At 42.9% G+C, this 16,987-nt stretch overlaps 1 long non-coding RNA gene across 1 annotated transcript; it reads left to right on the top strand.

The window, feature by feature from the left end:
• The first annotated feature begins 1,582 nt into the window (after positions 1 to 1,582).
• On the top strand, positions 1,583 to 9,855 carry LOC144999748 (uncharacterized). The gene is made up of 4 exons (XR_013660989.1): positions 1,583 to 1,886; positions 2,493 to 2,559; positions 3,698 to 4,879; positions 9,740 to 9,855. It is a non-coding gene; the product is annotated as an uncharacterized LOC144999748 (long non-coding RNA).
• The last annotated feature ends 7,132 nt before the right edge of the window (positions 9,856 to 16,987 follow it).

Genomic DNA, 16,987 nt, shown 5'->3' with positions numbered 1-16,987 from the left:
CACCCTCCTTTCTCTCTTTCGATCACTCTCTCTCATTTGTCACCTGATCACGGGAAAAAGAAGGAAATAGCCGGAGCTGTTGTCCCGTTTCCATCCTCCTGTTTTATCCTCCACCCTCGATGAATAGCAGACCCTAAGCACTCCCTATTCATGTTGTTTCTGCCTCCCTCCTTCTCCTTCAATTGCACTCGCAAACACCTCCACCGGAGGAGGGGTTTGCCGGCGATCAAGAGGCCATCAACCCTTTCACGTTTCCCTGTGTTTCTCGGTGGCTCCACAGCAGCAAACCCCCCACCCCCCAATCGTCGCGTTCAATATTTCCCCTTCCCGATCAGGCAAAGATAAAACCCAAAAAAGGGTTGCCGAAAAATCGACATCCACTTCCTCTTTCCTTTTCACGAAGGTTCAAACACCACCGAGCCTTCCCTGTCGCTTCTCCCCGTTTTCTTCTTTCCTTGCTCGACAGCTGAATCATCAGAGGTACTCATGTGTTTTTTTCGTCTTTCTTTCCTTATGATCGATCAGAAGAGGGCACAAAAAGCCCCAATTCTTTTTGGTTGAACCTCTTGACCGATTCAGCCCCTACAAATGTTGAGTAATACCAGAACAACCCTTGTTTGTAAAAACTGATAAAAAAAATGGTCACTTTTGGTTAATTAATTTACTAAACATCCCTCCATTTGTTAAGTTATTTCGAAAATAGCCCTACATGTGTTAAATTATACCAAAACCAATCCCTCTCATTTGTTTTGATTAACTAAAACTATCCATTTTGGTCAATTAGATTACAAATCAACCCTATTTCTCTTTATTTTAATCAAACTAGTCTCGGTAGTTTGTTTTAAACTCGAGAATGTGTAAATTACGGTTTCGTTTTAAACTCGAGAAGGTGTAAATTACGGTTTCGTTTTAAACTCGAGAAGGTGTAAATTACGGTTTCACACATCAAGTTTCACCAAAACGAACCTAGATCGAGGTCATGCATCGAATGCAAGTTCCTACGACCCTCTTTTACAGTTTTAAATATCCAGGGGAGAATGTATGTGTGCCTATAAAAGTTTGATGGTGTTCAAGTTTTATATACAAAATAGCACCATACTTTATTTTTTGTTAAACGTTTGTGAAATAACAATCTAAAAATGTGATAAATCACCAGTAAATCTATTAAGTTAAAGTAGTTTGTTAAAAGATGATATATTTATAGCTTATGTGAAATATGAATATAATAATTAAGAAAAATTACAAGATTATAAGTAGATTGCTATAATAACACAAGTTGATGTTATAAGTAATAAAAATGATGATTTTATAATGTATAAGTTAAACTATCTCATGGATGCATGGAAACATATAAAAATGACCAAAAATATTATTCGAGTATAAAATGAAAGTACAATGTCATATTTGATGGCATGACCAGGATGATGAAAATATATAATTAATAGTTAAAATTATTGAAAGATATCTTTTAATATGTATGTATATATATATATATATATATATATATATATATATATATATATATATATATATATATATATGTATATATTGTAACATCCGGGATTTCAGGTATATTAATTATTCTTTTTATTTTGAGTTTTGTGGAAGGACTCGGCGAGTCGACTTGGTGGACTCGGCGAGTCTGTGCTGTTTAATGAAACCCTAATTTCTCGGGTTTGAGGGCTATTTAAATGGCCTTATGGCTGTCATTTGCGCTCATTAGTCCCCAGAGTGAAACCCTAGAGCATTTGAGTGATTCAAATGAGAGAAGGAGCCGTTGTTGATCTTGGAGTTGTTGTATAGCAAGGGAAGAGGAGATCTAGCAGAGAGGAAGCAAGAGAGGGGTGGATTCTTGAAGAACTAAGGTCCAGGACATCACAACTGAGGTACCATTCGAATTCTTCCTTGTTATTGTGATGTTCATATAGATTTAGGGTTTTTGAACCCATTTGTGGCTAGATCTAGTATCCTCATAGTCCCTTGGCGAGTTATGGCTCTGAATCTGGACCCATAAAGGTCCAGAGCACCTCCTTGCCCAAGCTTTATGTGCATCCATGGAGGTTTTGGGTTGGGATCAATGTAGTTGAGGCTAAAACTCCATTAATGAGTTATTTGATGCTTAATGAGTACCAAGACTTGGACTTTACGTGGTCAATAAGCTTAAGGGGACTGAATCTATGAGTTACTAGAGTGGATCTAACCTTAAAGGGTCGTTTGAGGTTGTGCATGGAATGCACTCGTCGAGTCCAATCCCAGACTCGACGAGTTGGTGCGGGTTGTTCAGTGATTACGAACCAGGGACTGAGTAACCGAGTCGGGTGAGTAACTCTGTCAGTCGGAAGAGATTCAAAGGGATCGGGTTCCCGTAGGGACTCGGCGAGTCGGGTCAACCGTTGACCGTTGACCGTTGACCAGGGTTTACTAGTTTGACTTTATAGTGTTAGTCATCCAGAGACAAGGTGGTATTAAGTAGAGTTATGCTTGTGTTGTAGGAGGACGATAGCTCGGGAGATGGAGCACTAGTAGTTACGAGATTTACGAGTTACCGAGATACGCGAGGTGAGTCTTCTCACTATACATTACCTTGAGTAGGTATTTCGAGTTGACCAGAGGGTCTCATGTGCTATGTATGAGTTTATGTGTTGTCTTAGAGATTTCGTGCTATGTGTTATTTGTATGCTGCATGATTATATAGACCGAGCCGGAGGGCCCAACGTTATTGACCGGGACGGAGGGCCCAACGAGCTATGACTAGATCAGAGGCTCCGACGAGCTGCAAGACTAGAAGGTCCCGCTGAGACATCTTGACCGGAGGGTCAGGTTTAGCCTTGAGTGGCGTATTTGTGATATGTGGTATTTTGGGGAACTCACTAAGAAATTATGCTTACAGTTGTTGTGTTTGATGTCTCAGGTACCAACGAGGACCGTGGGAAGGCGAAGGCTTGACTTGTACACACCCACACCGATGGAGTTTATGTTAGAGAGATCTTGGGATTTGTTTGAAAACACTGTTGTTATGGCTTTGAAATTATGATATAATATATATTTTGTGATTTAAAAATGAAAAATTAAATTGGAAATTTTACGTTGTTACAAGTTGGTATCAGAGCCTTGGTTTGAGGGATTCGGATGCACCATCGGGCGTATTTGAACTCAAACCAAGGATTTTAGAAATTTTCAAACAGAACTAAAATTTTCTAAAAAGAAAAAAAGGTTTTGGAACCAAGCAGAGTGGGAGGTGTGTACGGTCAGCCAGTGCTGGAACGGTGAATCCCCAAAATACCCTTACATTATATGTTATGAGTTATGAGATATTATGTTGTGCATGCTAGAGAGGCTAGGTATTCCTATTAGGACTAGAGTAGCTTGATTTGTGATGCTTTAGCCTAGGAGATTGCTGCTACTATGAGATACTTTGAGAGTGAGTAGGTAGTAGTGAGGAGCTCGTGAAAGGTCTACTGAGGGTAGCCTATACATAGCAAGAGTAGAGTATATATGACTTGGGATTCTAGGAGGAGGACTTGGGTTGTATACTGATTCGGTGTGGAAAATAGTATTGGGCCCGTACTATTGAAGACACCGGATTGGTGCGCAGTCCAAGTAAGAATCCTTGGGGTACCAGAAGTTGAGGATGATTAATTTGTCGAGTGTGAGTATGCTCGAAAGTGTCCCTAATAGTTCTGATGTTGTATTTCAGAGATTGATCATGGTCAGGACACGCCATACCATCGAGGGCAGTGGGATGAGTGATGAGGAGATCCGTCAAATCATCCATGATGAGGTGGCTGCTGACATCAAAGCCGAGATTCTGGAGATGTTTGGGTCTATTAAGAGCACACTGATCGAGACGTTTGACGAGCGTTACACTACTTTGATTGATGCTGCTGTTGCTGCAGCCACAGAAGTTGTTGCTGCTACGAGACCCCAGGGTGGTGATTCGTTGTTGTACCGAGAGTTCAGCAACACGAAACCACCGGAGTTCGATGGTACACAGGATCCGATCGCCTCCATGAGGTGGATCTCAGACATAGAGGGGTGTTTCTATACGTGCTCGTGTCCGGAGCACTTGAGGGTGCGGTTTGCCCTCAACCAGCTTCGCTTGGGGGTAAAGGACTGGTGGAAGTTTGTGACAGCGAGCTATTCGACAGCCGAGCTGACTGCAGTGACCTGGGAGAGGTTTACTGCAATGTTTCGTGATGAGTATGTTCCCTGAGTGGAGAGGGAATGCTTAGCCCAGGAGTTTCTGACCCTCAAGCAGGGGACTGAGTCGGTGACAGTGATTACGAGGATGTTTCATGAGCGGGCATTGGTTTGCCTGGAACAGGTGTCCACTGAGCAGGCTCGCATGAACCGATATCTGAGTATACTGAGGAGGGACATTCGTGAGTTTGTGGCAAACTAGACTTACCAGACATTTGCCGAGCTCCAGGCAAATGCCCGGAAGAGGGAGATTGAGCTTGAGACGCAGGCGAGGGAGGAAGCCGAGTCTCAGAGGGGTGATCAACGACTGGCACAGTCACAGGCAGTCGCCAAGTGGGCAAAGCCTACTGATTCGAGGACGAGTAGTTTGAGGGGTCGTACTTGTGGGAAGTGCGGAAAGAGCCATGATGGGTCATGCAAGTCTGGGGTATGCTACAAGTGTGGGAAGGAAGGGCATTTCGCGAGGGATTATCCTAAGGGGTTCTCGGTTTACTTCCATTGCAACCAAATCGGCCATAGGAAGGCCGAGTGCCCCCAGCTTCAGAGGACAGTGTAGGGATCCGTACCTGCAGTTCGAGCTACTGAGACCCGGCCAGCAAAGGCCGAAGCACCGAAGGCTAGGGGAGAGCCTTTCAGTTGACAGCGGAAGAGGTCCGCGTAGCACCTGACGTCGTGGCAGGTACATATTCTTTATTTATTTATGTTGAGTTTATATTGTGATGATTATATGTTATGCGTAGGTACTTTTCTTGTGAATTATGTACTTGCATTAGTGTTGTTTGACTCGGGTGTGAGTCGGTCGTTCGTATCTGTGACTTTTAGTCAGCACATTAGTATTCCGAGGGAGGCGTTGAGTCAACCTCTACAGGTTTCCATAGCCGATGAGCGTGAGGTATGTGCTACCGAGGTGATACGTGGATGCGTACTGGAGATCTTCGGAGTGGAGTTTCCGATTGACTTGATACCGATTGCCATGAGGGATGTTTGTGTTATAGTGGGCATGGATTGGTTGAGCTGTTTCAGGGCTGTCATAGATTGCGAGCGTCAGTTGGTGATGATCCGAGATCCTAGTGGGGGAGTGTTGACAGTTTATGGCGAGGGGACTCGTGGTGGTTCGATATTCTGTTCGGCTGCCAGAGCGAGGCGGAGCTTGCAGCAGGGCTGCAAGGGATTCGTGGCCTATGTGACGGATGTACGAGAGGCTGTTGAGAGGCCAAGTTTAGTGGATGATGTGGCGATAGTACGTGAGTTCCGGGAGGTGTTGCCCGAGGAGTTGCCGGGCGTACCTCCCGAGAGAAAAGTGGAGTTTCATATCGATTTGATTCCCAGGGCCACGCCTATTGCTAAGGCGCCATATCGCCTAGCGCCACCAGAGATGCAAGAGTTATCTTCACAGCTGCAGGAGCTGTTGGGGAAAGGATTCATCCATCCCAGTAGCTCTCCCTTGGGAGCGCCGATCCTTTTTGTCAAGAAAAAGGATGGTTCACACCGAATGTGCATTGATTACTGGGAGCTGAACAAGTTGACAGTCAAGAACCGTTATCCACTACCGAGGATCGATGATCTATTTGATCAGTTGCAGGGGGGACGTCTTGGTTCTCCAAGATAGACCTGAGGTCGGGATATCACCAGATGAGAGTTCGGGATGAGGATATCCAGAAGACGGCATTTAGGACTCGTTACGGGCATTACGAGTTCGTGGTGATGCCATTTGGGCTCACCAACGCACCCGCGACATTCATGGACCTCATGAACAGGGTGTGTAGGCCGATGTTGGATCGATCGGTAATTGTATTCATTGATGGCATCCTGGTGTATTCGAGGACCAGAGAGCAGCACGTGGAGCATTTGAGAGAGCTCCTCGAAGTTATAAGATCGGAGAGGCTATTCGCCAAATTCTCCAAGTGTGATTTTTGGTTACGGGAGGTCCAGTTCTTAGGGCATCTCGTTAACCAGAATGAGATATTGGTTGACCCGGCCAAGATCGAGGCTGTGATGAGTTGGGAGGTGCCGAGGTCACCTACGGAGATCCGGAGCTTCTTAGGGTTGGCAGGCTACTATTAGAGATTTATCAGGGACTTCTCCAAAATTGTTGTGCCACTTACCAAGTTAACCCGGAAGGGTGTTACTTTCTCAAGGGGTCCGGAGCAGCATACCTCATTTGAGACCATTCGCCAGAGATTGTGTGAAGCTCCCGTGCTTGCATTACCAGAAGGGATGGAGGATTTCGTGGTGTATTGTGATGCATCGATATCGGGGTTGGGAGCGGTGTTGATGTAGAGAGGGCATGTGATCGCGTATGCGTCGAGGCAGCTAAAGCCTCATGAGATGAGATATCCCACCCATGATCTGGAGTTGGGGGCTGTGGTTTTCGCCCTCAAGATCTGGCGTCACTATCTATATGGGGTTCGGTGTACGATATACACGGACCACAAGAGCCTGAAGTACTTGATGGTTCAGCCAAATCTGAATATGTGTCAGAGGAGATGGTTGGATGTGGTAAAGGATTATGATTGCGAGATCCTGTACCACACGGGCAAGGCTAATGTGGTAGCTGACGCCCTGAGTCGTAGGACAGAGGGTGCCCCGATGCGAGATATTTGTTTGAGGTTGACGGTGATGACCCCGACTTTGGACACCATCCGAGGGGCTCAGGCTAAGGCTGTGAGATCAGAAAATTAGAAAAAAGGAGCGGGTAGTTGGTCAGGTATCGGAATTCATTACGGATGGTCGGGGACTTATGACTTTTCAGGGTCGGATTTGGGTACCGTTTGTGAGCGGCGCGCGTACTATCTTGATGGAGGAAGCGCATCGATCGAAATTCTAGATTCATCCCGGGGCTACTAAGATGTATTTGGACCTAAGGAAAGAATATTGGTGGCCTTGTATGAAGAGGGATGTTGCATGGTTCATCGAGAGGTGCCTGACCTGTTGTCAGGTTAAGGCCGAGCACCAGCGTTCGCACGGTAAATTGCAGCCGCTGGAGATTCCTGAATGGAAGTAGGAACATATTACCATGGACTTTATCACCAAATTGCCACGGACTGCGAGGGGAGTTGATGCGATTTGGGTGATCGTGGATAGACTGACGAAGAGCGCTCATTTTCTAGCCATCAGCGAGAGCTCTTCTGCGGAGAATTTGGCCGAATTATATGTGAGAGAGGTGGTATCGCGGCATAGGGTTCCAATGTCAATTGTTTCAAATCGGGATGTGCATTTTACTTCCAGGTTTTGGAAGAAGTTTCATGAGGAGTTGGGTACGAGACTGCATTTCAGTACCGCATACCACCCGCAGACGGACGGACGGAGCGAGCGGACGATTCAGACGCTTGAGGATATGCTCCGAGCATGTGTTTTGCATTTTGGAGGGAGCTGGGACACCTATCTACCTTTAGCAGAGTTTTCGTACAACAACAGCCATCATTCGAGCAATGGTATGCCACCCTTTGAGTTGTTGTATGGGCGGAGGTGTCGCACCCCCATCTGCTGAGGAGAGGTGGGGTAGCGGGTGATGGGTAGCACGGAGATTGTACTCCAGACGACCGAGCAGATTCAGCAGGTCAGGCAGAGGTTGTTGACTGCACAGAGGCGCCAGAAGTGTTATGCGGACAGGCGTCGGTCCGAGCTCGAGTTTCAGGTTGGTGACCTTGTGCTCCTAAAGGTCTCTCCTTGGAAAGGAGTGATACGATTCAGGAAGAGGGGTAAGTTGGGACCCCAGTATATTGGACGCTGCAGGGTAATTGCTAGGGTAGGTAGGGTAGCCTACCGGTTGGATCTACCTGCTGAGTTGGGGAAGATCCATGATACCTTTCATGTCTCGAACTTGAGGAAATATATTGCCGACGAGTCGGCAGTGGTGCCGTTAGAGGATATTCAGGTGGATGCGAGCCTGAACTACGCGAAGAGACCAGTTCCGATTGTGGATCGGAAAATCAAGGTTCTGAGGAACAAGGAAGTGCCTCTGGTACAGGTTCAGTGGCAGCACCGGAAGGGATCCGAGTTGACTTGGGAATCGGAGCGGGAGATGCGGGAGCAGCATCTAGAGTTATTTCAGGAATGAGATTTCGAGGGCAAAGTTGGATTCTAGTGGGGGAGAATTGTAACATCCGGGATTTCAGGTATATTAATTATTCTTTTTATTTTGAGTTTTGTGGAAGGACTCGGCGAGTTGGTGCGTAGACTCGCTGATTTGAGACACGGTTTTTCACCCGGATTGATGCCCGGACTCGGCGAGTCACCTTGGTGGACTCGCCGAGTCTGCGCTGTTTAATGAAACCCTAATTTCTCAGGTTTGAGGCCTATTTAAATGGCCTTATGGCCGTCATTTTCGCTCATTAGTCCCCAGAGTGAAACCCTAGAGCATTTGAGTGATTCAAGTGAGAGAAGGAGCCATTGTTGATCTTGGAGTTGTTGTCTAGTAAGGGAAGAGAAGATCTAGCAGAGAGGAAGCAAGAGAGGGGTGGATTCTTGAAGAACTAAGGTCCAGGACATCACAACTGAGGTACCATTCGAATTCTTCCTTGTTATTGTGATGTTCATATAGATTTCGGGTTTTTGAACCCATTTGTGGCTATATCTAGTATCCTCATAGTCCGTTGGCGAGTTATGGCTCTGAATCTGGACCCATAAAGGTCCAGAGCACCTCCTTGCCGAAGCTTTATGTGCATCCATGGAGGTTTTGGGTTGGGATCAATGTAGTTGAGGCTAAAACTCCATTAATGAGCTATTTGATGCTTAATGAGCACCAAGACTTGGACTTTACGTGGTCAATAAGCTTAAGGGGACTGAATCTATGAGTTACTAGAGTGGATCTTACCTTAAAGGGTCGTTTGAGGTTGTGCATGGAATGCACTCGCCGAGTCCAATCCCAGACTCGGTGAGTTGGTGCGGGTTATTCAGTGATTACGAACCAGGGACTGAGTAACCGAGTCGGGTGAGTGACTCTGTGAGTCGGAAGAGATTCAGAGGGATCGGGTTCCCGTAGGGACTCGGCGAGTCCACGCCAGACTCGGCGAGTCGGGTCAACCGTTGACCGTTGACCAGGGTTGACTAGTTTGACTTTATGGTGTTAATTAGCCAGATTCAAGGTGGTATTAAGTAGATTTATCCTTGTGTTGTAGGAGGACGATAGATCGGGAGATCGAGCACTAGTAGTTACGAGATTTACGAGTTACCGAGATACGCGAGGTGAGTCTTCTCACTATACATTACCTTGAGTAGGTATTTCGAGTTGACCAGAGGGTATTATGTTCTATGTATTAGTTTATGTGTTGTCTTAGAGATTTCGTGCTATGTGTTATTTGTATGCTGCATGATTATATAGACCGGGCCGGAGGGCCCAACGATACTGACCGAGCCAGAGGGCCCAACGAGCTATGACTGGATCGGAGGGTCCGACGAGCTGTGAGACTAGAGGGTCCCGCTGAGACATCTTGACCGGAGGGTCGGGTTTAGCCTTGAGTGGCGTATTTGTGATATGTGGTATTTTGGGGAACTCACTAAGCAATTATGCTTACAGTTGTTGTGTTTGATATCTCAGGTACCAGCGAGGACCGTGGGAAGGAGAAGGCTTGACTTGTACACACCCACACCGATGGAGTTTATGTTAGAGAGATCTTGGGATTTGTTTGAAAACACTGTTGTTATGGCATTGAAATTATGATATAATATACATTTTGTGATTTAAAAATGAAAAATTAAATTGGAAATTTTACGTTGTTACATATATATATATATATATATATATATATATATATATATATATATAAACTTTTTAAATACGAATGTAAAATTTATTAATATATTTTATTTTAAATATAAAATTATAACTCATTCTACTAAGTTATGGATTTTATTGCAATAAATAACATGATCGAGTTCAGAACATAAGAGACGTTATTATTCAGAATATTACATTGTATTAATCACGTGAATTATTAATATTATGGAAATTGTTGGTTTCACATTTGTTGAAACCTAGAAAATGTTATAAATGTAGTTGTTATGCTGCACAAATTTAGTTATAATAGACAATAGAATTTTTGAAATCCATTAAGTCTTACGTAACTCAAATGCTAAAAGACTTCAATCAAATATTATTACTAAACAACAAATCATAAATATTCAATAATCTTATAACGGGAAGTTTAGGATTATGATGTCTAAACACATTCTTAGGATCCAACACTCCAAGGTCTCCCTGTAGGTGTCACGTTGTTTCTAGAGCTATATGAGTTAAGTTCGTTTCCTAAGCCATTTGAGATATGTTGTTGAGTATAGTAAAATTGTGTCTTGGTGGAAAACCCTTTATTTTCATAAAGGTTAATCTACAGATAACAACTAACGAGAGTTATAAGTGTCATACTATTGATCTTGTACGGTCAGACTGCCCACCTGGAGTTGCTAGCTACATCTACGTTTGATGAGATGAATTTTGGTGTTGATGTTAGTATCATTGTACATTACCACTTGTTATAACAGGGGTAAAGGACTTAAGCATGCCCTACTGTGGAGCAAGTGTAAAAAGTGTACGTGTCATAAGTTTAGTTATGAGTTCACCATAAAATCCCAGTTTTGTTTCGTTACCATATAGAATCAACATTTGGTGTATATTGTTGTTTGGTTCACTTATACTAGTTGAAGGTGACTGCAGGTTGTGGAATAGTTTGTGAACCAAAACGATAAATCTCAATGCTAGAAATTAAGTTATATAACACTTAATTAATCTCATAACATGACTGATTAAGGTTAAATAACTTACAACTAACAAGTTAGTTATTTAAACCCTTTGTTCTTGTACGAAAACACAATATGTATGCAAGAGGAGTTTGCCCCAATGTGTAACATCCGGAATCCCAGGTATATTATTTTAATATTTATTTTTGGATTATGTGAAGGAACTCGGCGAGTTTATGTTTAGACTCGCCGAGTAGGGTCATGGTTGATCATCCGGGTTCGCATTGGACTCGGCGAGTCCATGAGTGGACTCGGCGAGTCCACGTTGTTTAATGGAACCCTAATCCTTCAGGGTTGGAGCCTATTTAAGGGCACTCTTAGCCTTCCATTACGGCTACCAGTCCCTTAAGAGCACCCTTAGTGAGCTATATTGTTTGGGAGGAAGGAGAAGCCATAATTGATCTTTCTATCCTTAGTTTGGCAAAAAGAAGGTGAGCAAGAGCAAGAGGAGACTGAAGGAGGTGTGATTCAAGTAGTTTCAGAGTCCAGAGACTTCAACTAGAGGTATTCATTCAGACTTTCTTCAGTTTTGGTATTGAACTTAGAGATTAGGGTTTTCTAACCTCTTTTGAGGATGTTTATGTGGAGCAATTGGTCCCTTATCGAGTCTATGCTTTGGATCTGGACTCAAAGAGGTCCAGAGACTTCAATCCATTAAGCTTTATGAGTCCTTGTGGGGTAATTGGACTTAGGTTGCCATTTTTGGGACTAAATCACCATTTGATGCCATTATGTATATATATATATATATATATATATATATATATATATATATATATATATGTAAGCATCAAGTTTCGAGCTTTACATGATTATATTGCTTAGGAAAGTCAGATCTATAGATCTGGGGAGCAGATATGACCTCAGGAGGTCAATAGAACTTGTGCATGGCATGTACTCGCCGAGTTGTTCTTGTGACTCGGCGAGTTGAGTCAGGGTAGCCCCGCGATTCTTGCTTGGGGACTCGTCGAGTAAAAGGGGGGACTCGACGTGTTAAATGGGACTAAGGAGTTAAGTGGACATAGGTGGACTCGCCGAGTTGCCCAAGTGCACTTGCCGAGTCGGGTCAAAGTTTGACCATTGACTTTGGTTGACTTTTAGGGTTTGGTTAGCAGTGAGGCCTTTTGAGCCTGAAAAGTGGTAAAATGGTCTTTTATCCTTCTGAGGATGTTAAGAAAGGTTGGAGTATAGTTATATTGATAGGAGTATTTGTTTTACGTGTTTAGGTGGAGGCTAGATCGTATTTCTACCGAGTCAGTGATTTACTGAGATATCAGAGGTGAGTCTTCTCACTATACTGTACCTGGAAGGGTACCTATATGTGACCGAAAGGTCTGATATGCTATACGATATATGCATTGTATGTGATTAGTTACCCGTTTTGTATCTGCTATGTATGCTATGTTTGATATGGGCCGGAAGGCATTATGTTGTGGGCCGGAAGGCATTATGATGTGGACCGGAAAGTCAGGGAGTTATGGACCGGAAGGTCGACACGGGTAGGACCGGAAGGTTTACCGGGTTGGGACGGAAGTCCCCTGAGACACATGTACCGGAAGGTCATGGCCTGGAAAGGCGTATGTGTGTAAGTAATATTTTGAGGAACCCACTAAGCATTTATGCTTACAGTTGTTGTGTTATGTGTTTCAGGTACTAGCAAAGACCGTGGGAAGGCGCTGGCATGATCTATACACACTAACGGAAGATTTATTTTATGATCTTGGGATGTATTTTTATTATGATGACATTTGCTAAACAGGAGATTTAAGAATATTAAATGATGGTTTATGTTGTTTGAAAAATGAAAAATTGTTTTGAAAATTCATGTTGGAACAGATTACTATCAGTGAGATCTCTTCGTCTGAGAGGTTGGCAGAGTTGTATGTGAGGGAGGTGGTATCGCAGCATGGGGTTCCGATGTCGATTTTTTCAGATCGAGACATACGATTTACTTCCAGATTTTGCAAGAAGTTTCACGAGGAGTTGGGTACGAGGCTGCATTTCAGTACCGCATACCACCCACAGACGGACAGGCAAAGTGAGCGGATGATTCAAACACTCGAGGATATGCTCCTAGCATGTGTTTTGGATTTTGGCGGAAGTTGGGACACATATTTACCCTTGGCAGAGTTTTCGTACAACAACAACCATCATTCGAGCATAGGTATGCTACCCTTTGAGCTATTGTATGGGAGGAGGTGTCGGACCCCCATTCGCTGGGGAGAGGTGGGGCAACATGTAATGGGTAGTACGGAGATCGTGCTTCAGACGACTGAGCAGATACAGCAGGTCAGGCAGAGGTTGTTGACCGCTCAGAGTCGTCAGAAGAGTTATGCGGACAGGCGTCAGTCCGAACTCGAATTTTAGGTTAGTGACTTCGTACTCTTAAAGGTCTCTCCTTGGAAAGGAGTGATCCGATTCAGGAATAGGGGCAAGTTGGGGCCTCGAGATATTGGACCTTTCAGAGTAATCGTGAGGGTAGGTAGGGTAGCCTACCGTTTGGTTCTACCTACGAAGTTGGGTCAAATTCACGACACTTTTCACGTGTCGCAGTTGAGGAAGTGTATAGCCGACGAGTCGGCAGTGGTACCATTAGAGGATATTAAGGTGGATGCAGGCCTGACTATGTTGAGAGACCGGTGGCAATTAGGGATCCAAAGGTTAAGGTTCTGAGGAACAAGGAAGTGCCTTTGGTGCAAGTGCAGTGGCATCATAGTAAGGGGTCAGAGCTGACATGGGAGATGGAGCACGAGATTCGTGAGCAGCATCCTGAGTTGTGCGTAGAATGAGACTTCGAGGGCGAAGTCTGATTCTAGTGGGGGAGAATTGTAACATCCGGAATGCCAGGTATATTATTTTAATATTTATTTTTGTATTATGTGAAGGAACTCGGCGAGTTGATGCGTAGACTCGCTGAGTATGGTCGTGGTTGATCATCCGGGTTCACATTGGACTCGGCGAGTCCACGCTGTTTAATGGAAACCTAATCCTCCGGGGTTGGAGCCTATATGAGGGAACTTTTAGCCATCCATTGCGGCTACCAGTCCCTTGAGAGCACCCTTAGTGAGCTATATCGTTTGGGAGGAAGGAGAAGCCATAATTGATCTTTCAATCCTTAGTTTGGCAAAAAGAAGGTGATCAAGAGCAAGAGGAGACTGAAGGAGGTGTGATTCAAGTGGTTTCAGAGTCGAAAGACTTCAACTTGAGGTATTCATTCAGACCTTCTTCAGTTTTGGTATTGAACTTAGAGATTAGGGTTTTCTAACCTCTTTTGAGGATGTGTATGTGGACCAATTGATCCTTTATCGAGTCTATGCTTTGGATCTGGACTCAAAGAGGTCCAGAGACTTCAATCCATTAAGCTTTAAGAGTCCTTGTGGGGTGATTGGACTTAGGTTTCCATTTTTGGGACTAAATCACCATTTGATGCCATTATGTATATATATGTAGGGTTTCAAAGCACTCCATGGATGATGGCAATGGGCCCTTTGGCGAATTCTAGGTTAAAAGCCCAAGACTTGTCTTTTCCCTATAAATAGTCATGTATTATTCACATTTAGGGTTAAAAAGAGAGAGGCAAAATGTAGCCGCCACGTTGTGAGGTTTTGTAGAGTTAGATTCTTATTTCTTAAGTGTAATTTGTTCATCACAATTCAATAAATCAAGTGATCATTCGACCTAATCTTCATATTTGTGTTTGTTCTTATTTTCCGCATCTTGTTCATCAAATCTCAATTAGGGTTTTCATCCCAACAAGTGGTATCAGAGCGGGTCTTTGAAGATCCATTGATTTTCAAAGTATCGGTTCATGATTTGATGATTTTCTGTGCAACTTATTGAAGATTTTTAGTGTTTGGCTTATTGGAATCAAAATAACTGTTTAGTCCGAAATTAATACATTGCTTTGTGGATCAATCCCTTTCGATTTAGCCAAAAGAGTTATTCTTTACTGTTCATCCTATTTCTTTAATGCCCAATAGTTTCAATTGTTGTTTATTGTTCATCTATCGCTCATCGGTGTTTGAAATCACAAAATTCGAATCTCGAATGTCAATATTCTTATTAGATTTGTGTGTTTAACTTCATGACGATTAAGCATTTTTTTGGATTTCACAATTCTTGATTTCCGTTTAATCCGCTAATGGTTTTGTTCTTGAGTTGAGATTTCTGAAAAATATATTCTCAAAATCGATTTTGATTTTGTTCTTTGATTATCTGCTTGAACTAAGTTAATCTATCATGTTCGATAATCGATCTGTTTAGCTTGGAAATTGAGTTGAGAAAATTGATTGTGTTGTTTGGTGTTGACTGTTATGGATGGTCAAAACTGAAACTCAAGAATCAGATCAAAAGGCTTAATGTTGAAATCGGAACAGCAAAATCACTTCGTTGGAACAAAAATCGGATCCTAAATCATGTGTGGTATTGATCAAAATAGTTGGAATCTATCGGAACTTGCACTGAATCATTCTTTGCAAATGGAAAATACATTCGGAATTATCTTGATGCCATGTATGCAATTTCCAAGTCAAACTTGTAAGTCATAAGCGAAAGAATGATGAGTTACATGTGAATGAATGAAATCAGAATCGTGACTAGAATCGGGAGTGTAATCTAGGTAGTTTTGTGCTTATTCGCAATTAAAAGTCAAAAGGCACATTAGAAAAGTCAAAATTGCCTTGAAGGTACTTCCTGTGAACGTTCGCTTTGGGGGTATAATCGGTGGACTCGGAACGAACTTGGGTTTTATGTTTGTGCTTGGAACGAACGAAGGGTGATTCAGGGGTTGGTAATTTCTTGGATTCGGTGTTACGGGTGATTCGCGTCGGGTCTGTGGTCGACTGATTCAGAGTGAAAGGTCAAGGAATCGGGTTCGCACTCATCTCCCATATGCGAAAGTGATTCCGAATTCGCAACTCATAGATGGAGCTTGTGCTTGGAACGAAAGTCTACACGGAGTTATGGTTCTTTTAATCATCCATCTAAATGGGAGTTGTTTAAATTCGTGTTCTTCAAATACGAAAATGAGTTGTAACAGACGTTAAATTGGGAAAGATGACGCATGTTAGATTTTTGGTCATTTCAACATAAGTGATTTGACCCTTTTGGTCCCTGTTGTTTACATAGCTCGGTGATTATGGACCATTTCTAGATTTTGTCACAAATAAAGGGGAGTATTGATGCAGAATTACAAGTTCAGTCCCTGAATTTCAGCAAGTGACAATTTCAACTCATTTTTCGAAAAAGTTTACAAATTTAAGGGCTGGTGAACAATTTTGAATTCTTTAACGCACATATTTTTTCGTGAACAGAAAAATAAAGATTCCATCAAGCCTTGGCAGTTCGGAAAGTCGTTTTTACTGATAACGACAAATTTTCACGACTTTTTCGGATTTTATACTTCATTGTATATATCATTTTATCGCGGGGGAGCACAGTAATTTTTATCCATTCAAGATCATTCTCATGACCATTTGAAGTCTTTATAATCATGTTTTTTATTATAAATTGGGGGAGAATTTGGTATGGCCATTCGAAATTGGATTTGTGACTTTTCAAAGTTGAAGATTTTTGATAAAGCTTATGGTAGAATTATGAAGGTAGCTTTTACAGCGGAAGTTCTTCATCGAGCTCTGCTAAAGCTTTTACAGAGAAGTATCCTTCACAGCGGAAGTTCTTTATCGAGCTCTACTAAGGACTTGTTATATCTCCGACTTCTTGTATTTTCTCGATCAAGTGGCGTTACGAATCATAAAGTTTGGGTTTTTACATGATATTTTTTGATGGCTTATATCATTATCTTATTTGAAGATCATTGTGACTTGGAGGGGGAGCTCTTCAAAGACATGAAGTGATTCGGTTTCTTTGTTCTGAAATGGGTTTTTGTGGTGGGTTTGGTTTTCATGAAGATTCTTTGGGATTTCATTCGAAAATGAAGTTTAAATACATTACTTCAGTGCTTGATTTATATATCCTAGAGCCCGTGTTTAAAGACTATTGAAGAGTCAAGATTCATGGATTGCTTCATATATTCCTCGTTGCAGATCTTTTT

This window comes from Lactuca saligna, chromosome 6 (assembly GCF_052625555.1).
Source record: "Lactuca saligna cultivar CGN05327 chromosome 6, ASM5262555v1, whole genome shotgun sequence".
Lineage (NCBI taxonomy): Eukaryota > Viridiplantae > Streptophyta > Magnoliopsida > Asterales > Asteraceae > Lactuca > Lactuca saligna.
The sequence above is the reverse complement of the archived record's forward strand: the minus strand, read 5'-3'. Positions and strand labels throughout refer to the sequence as shown.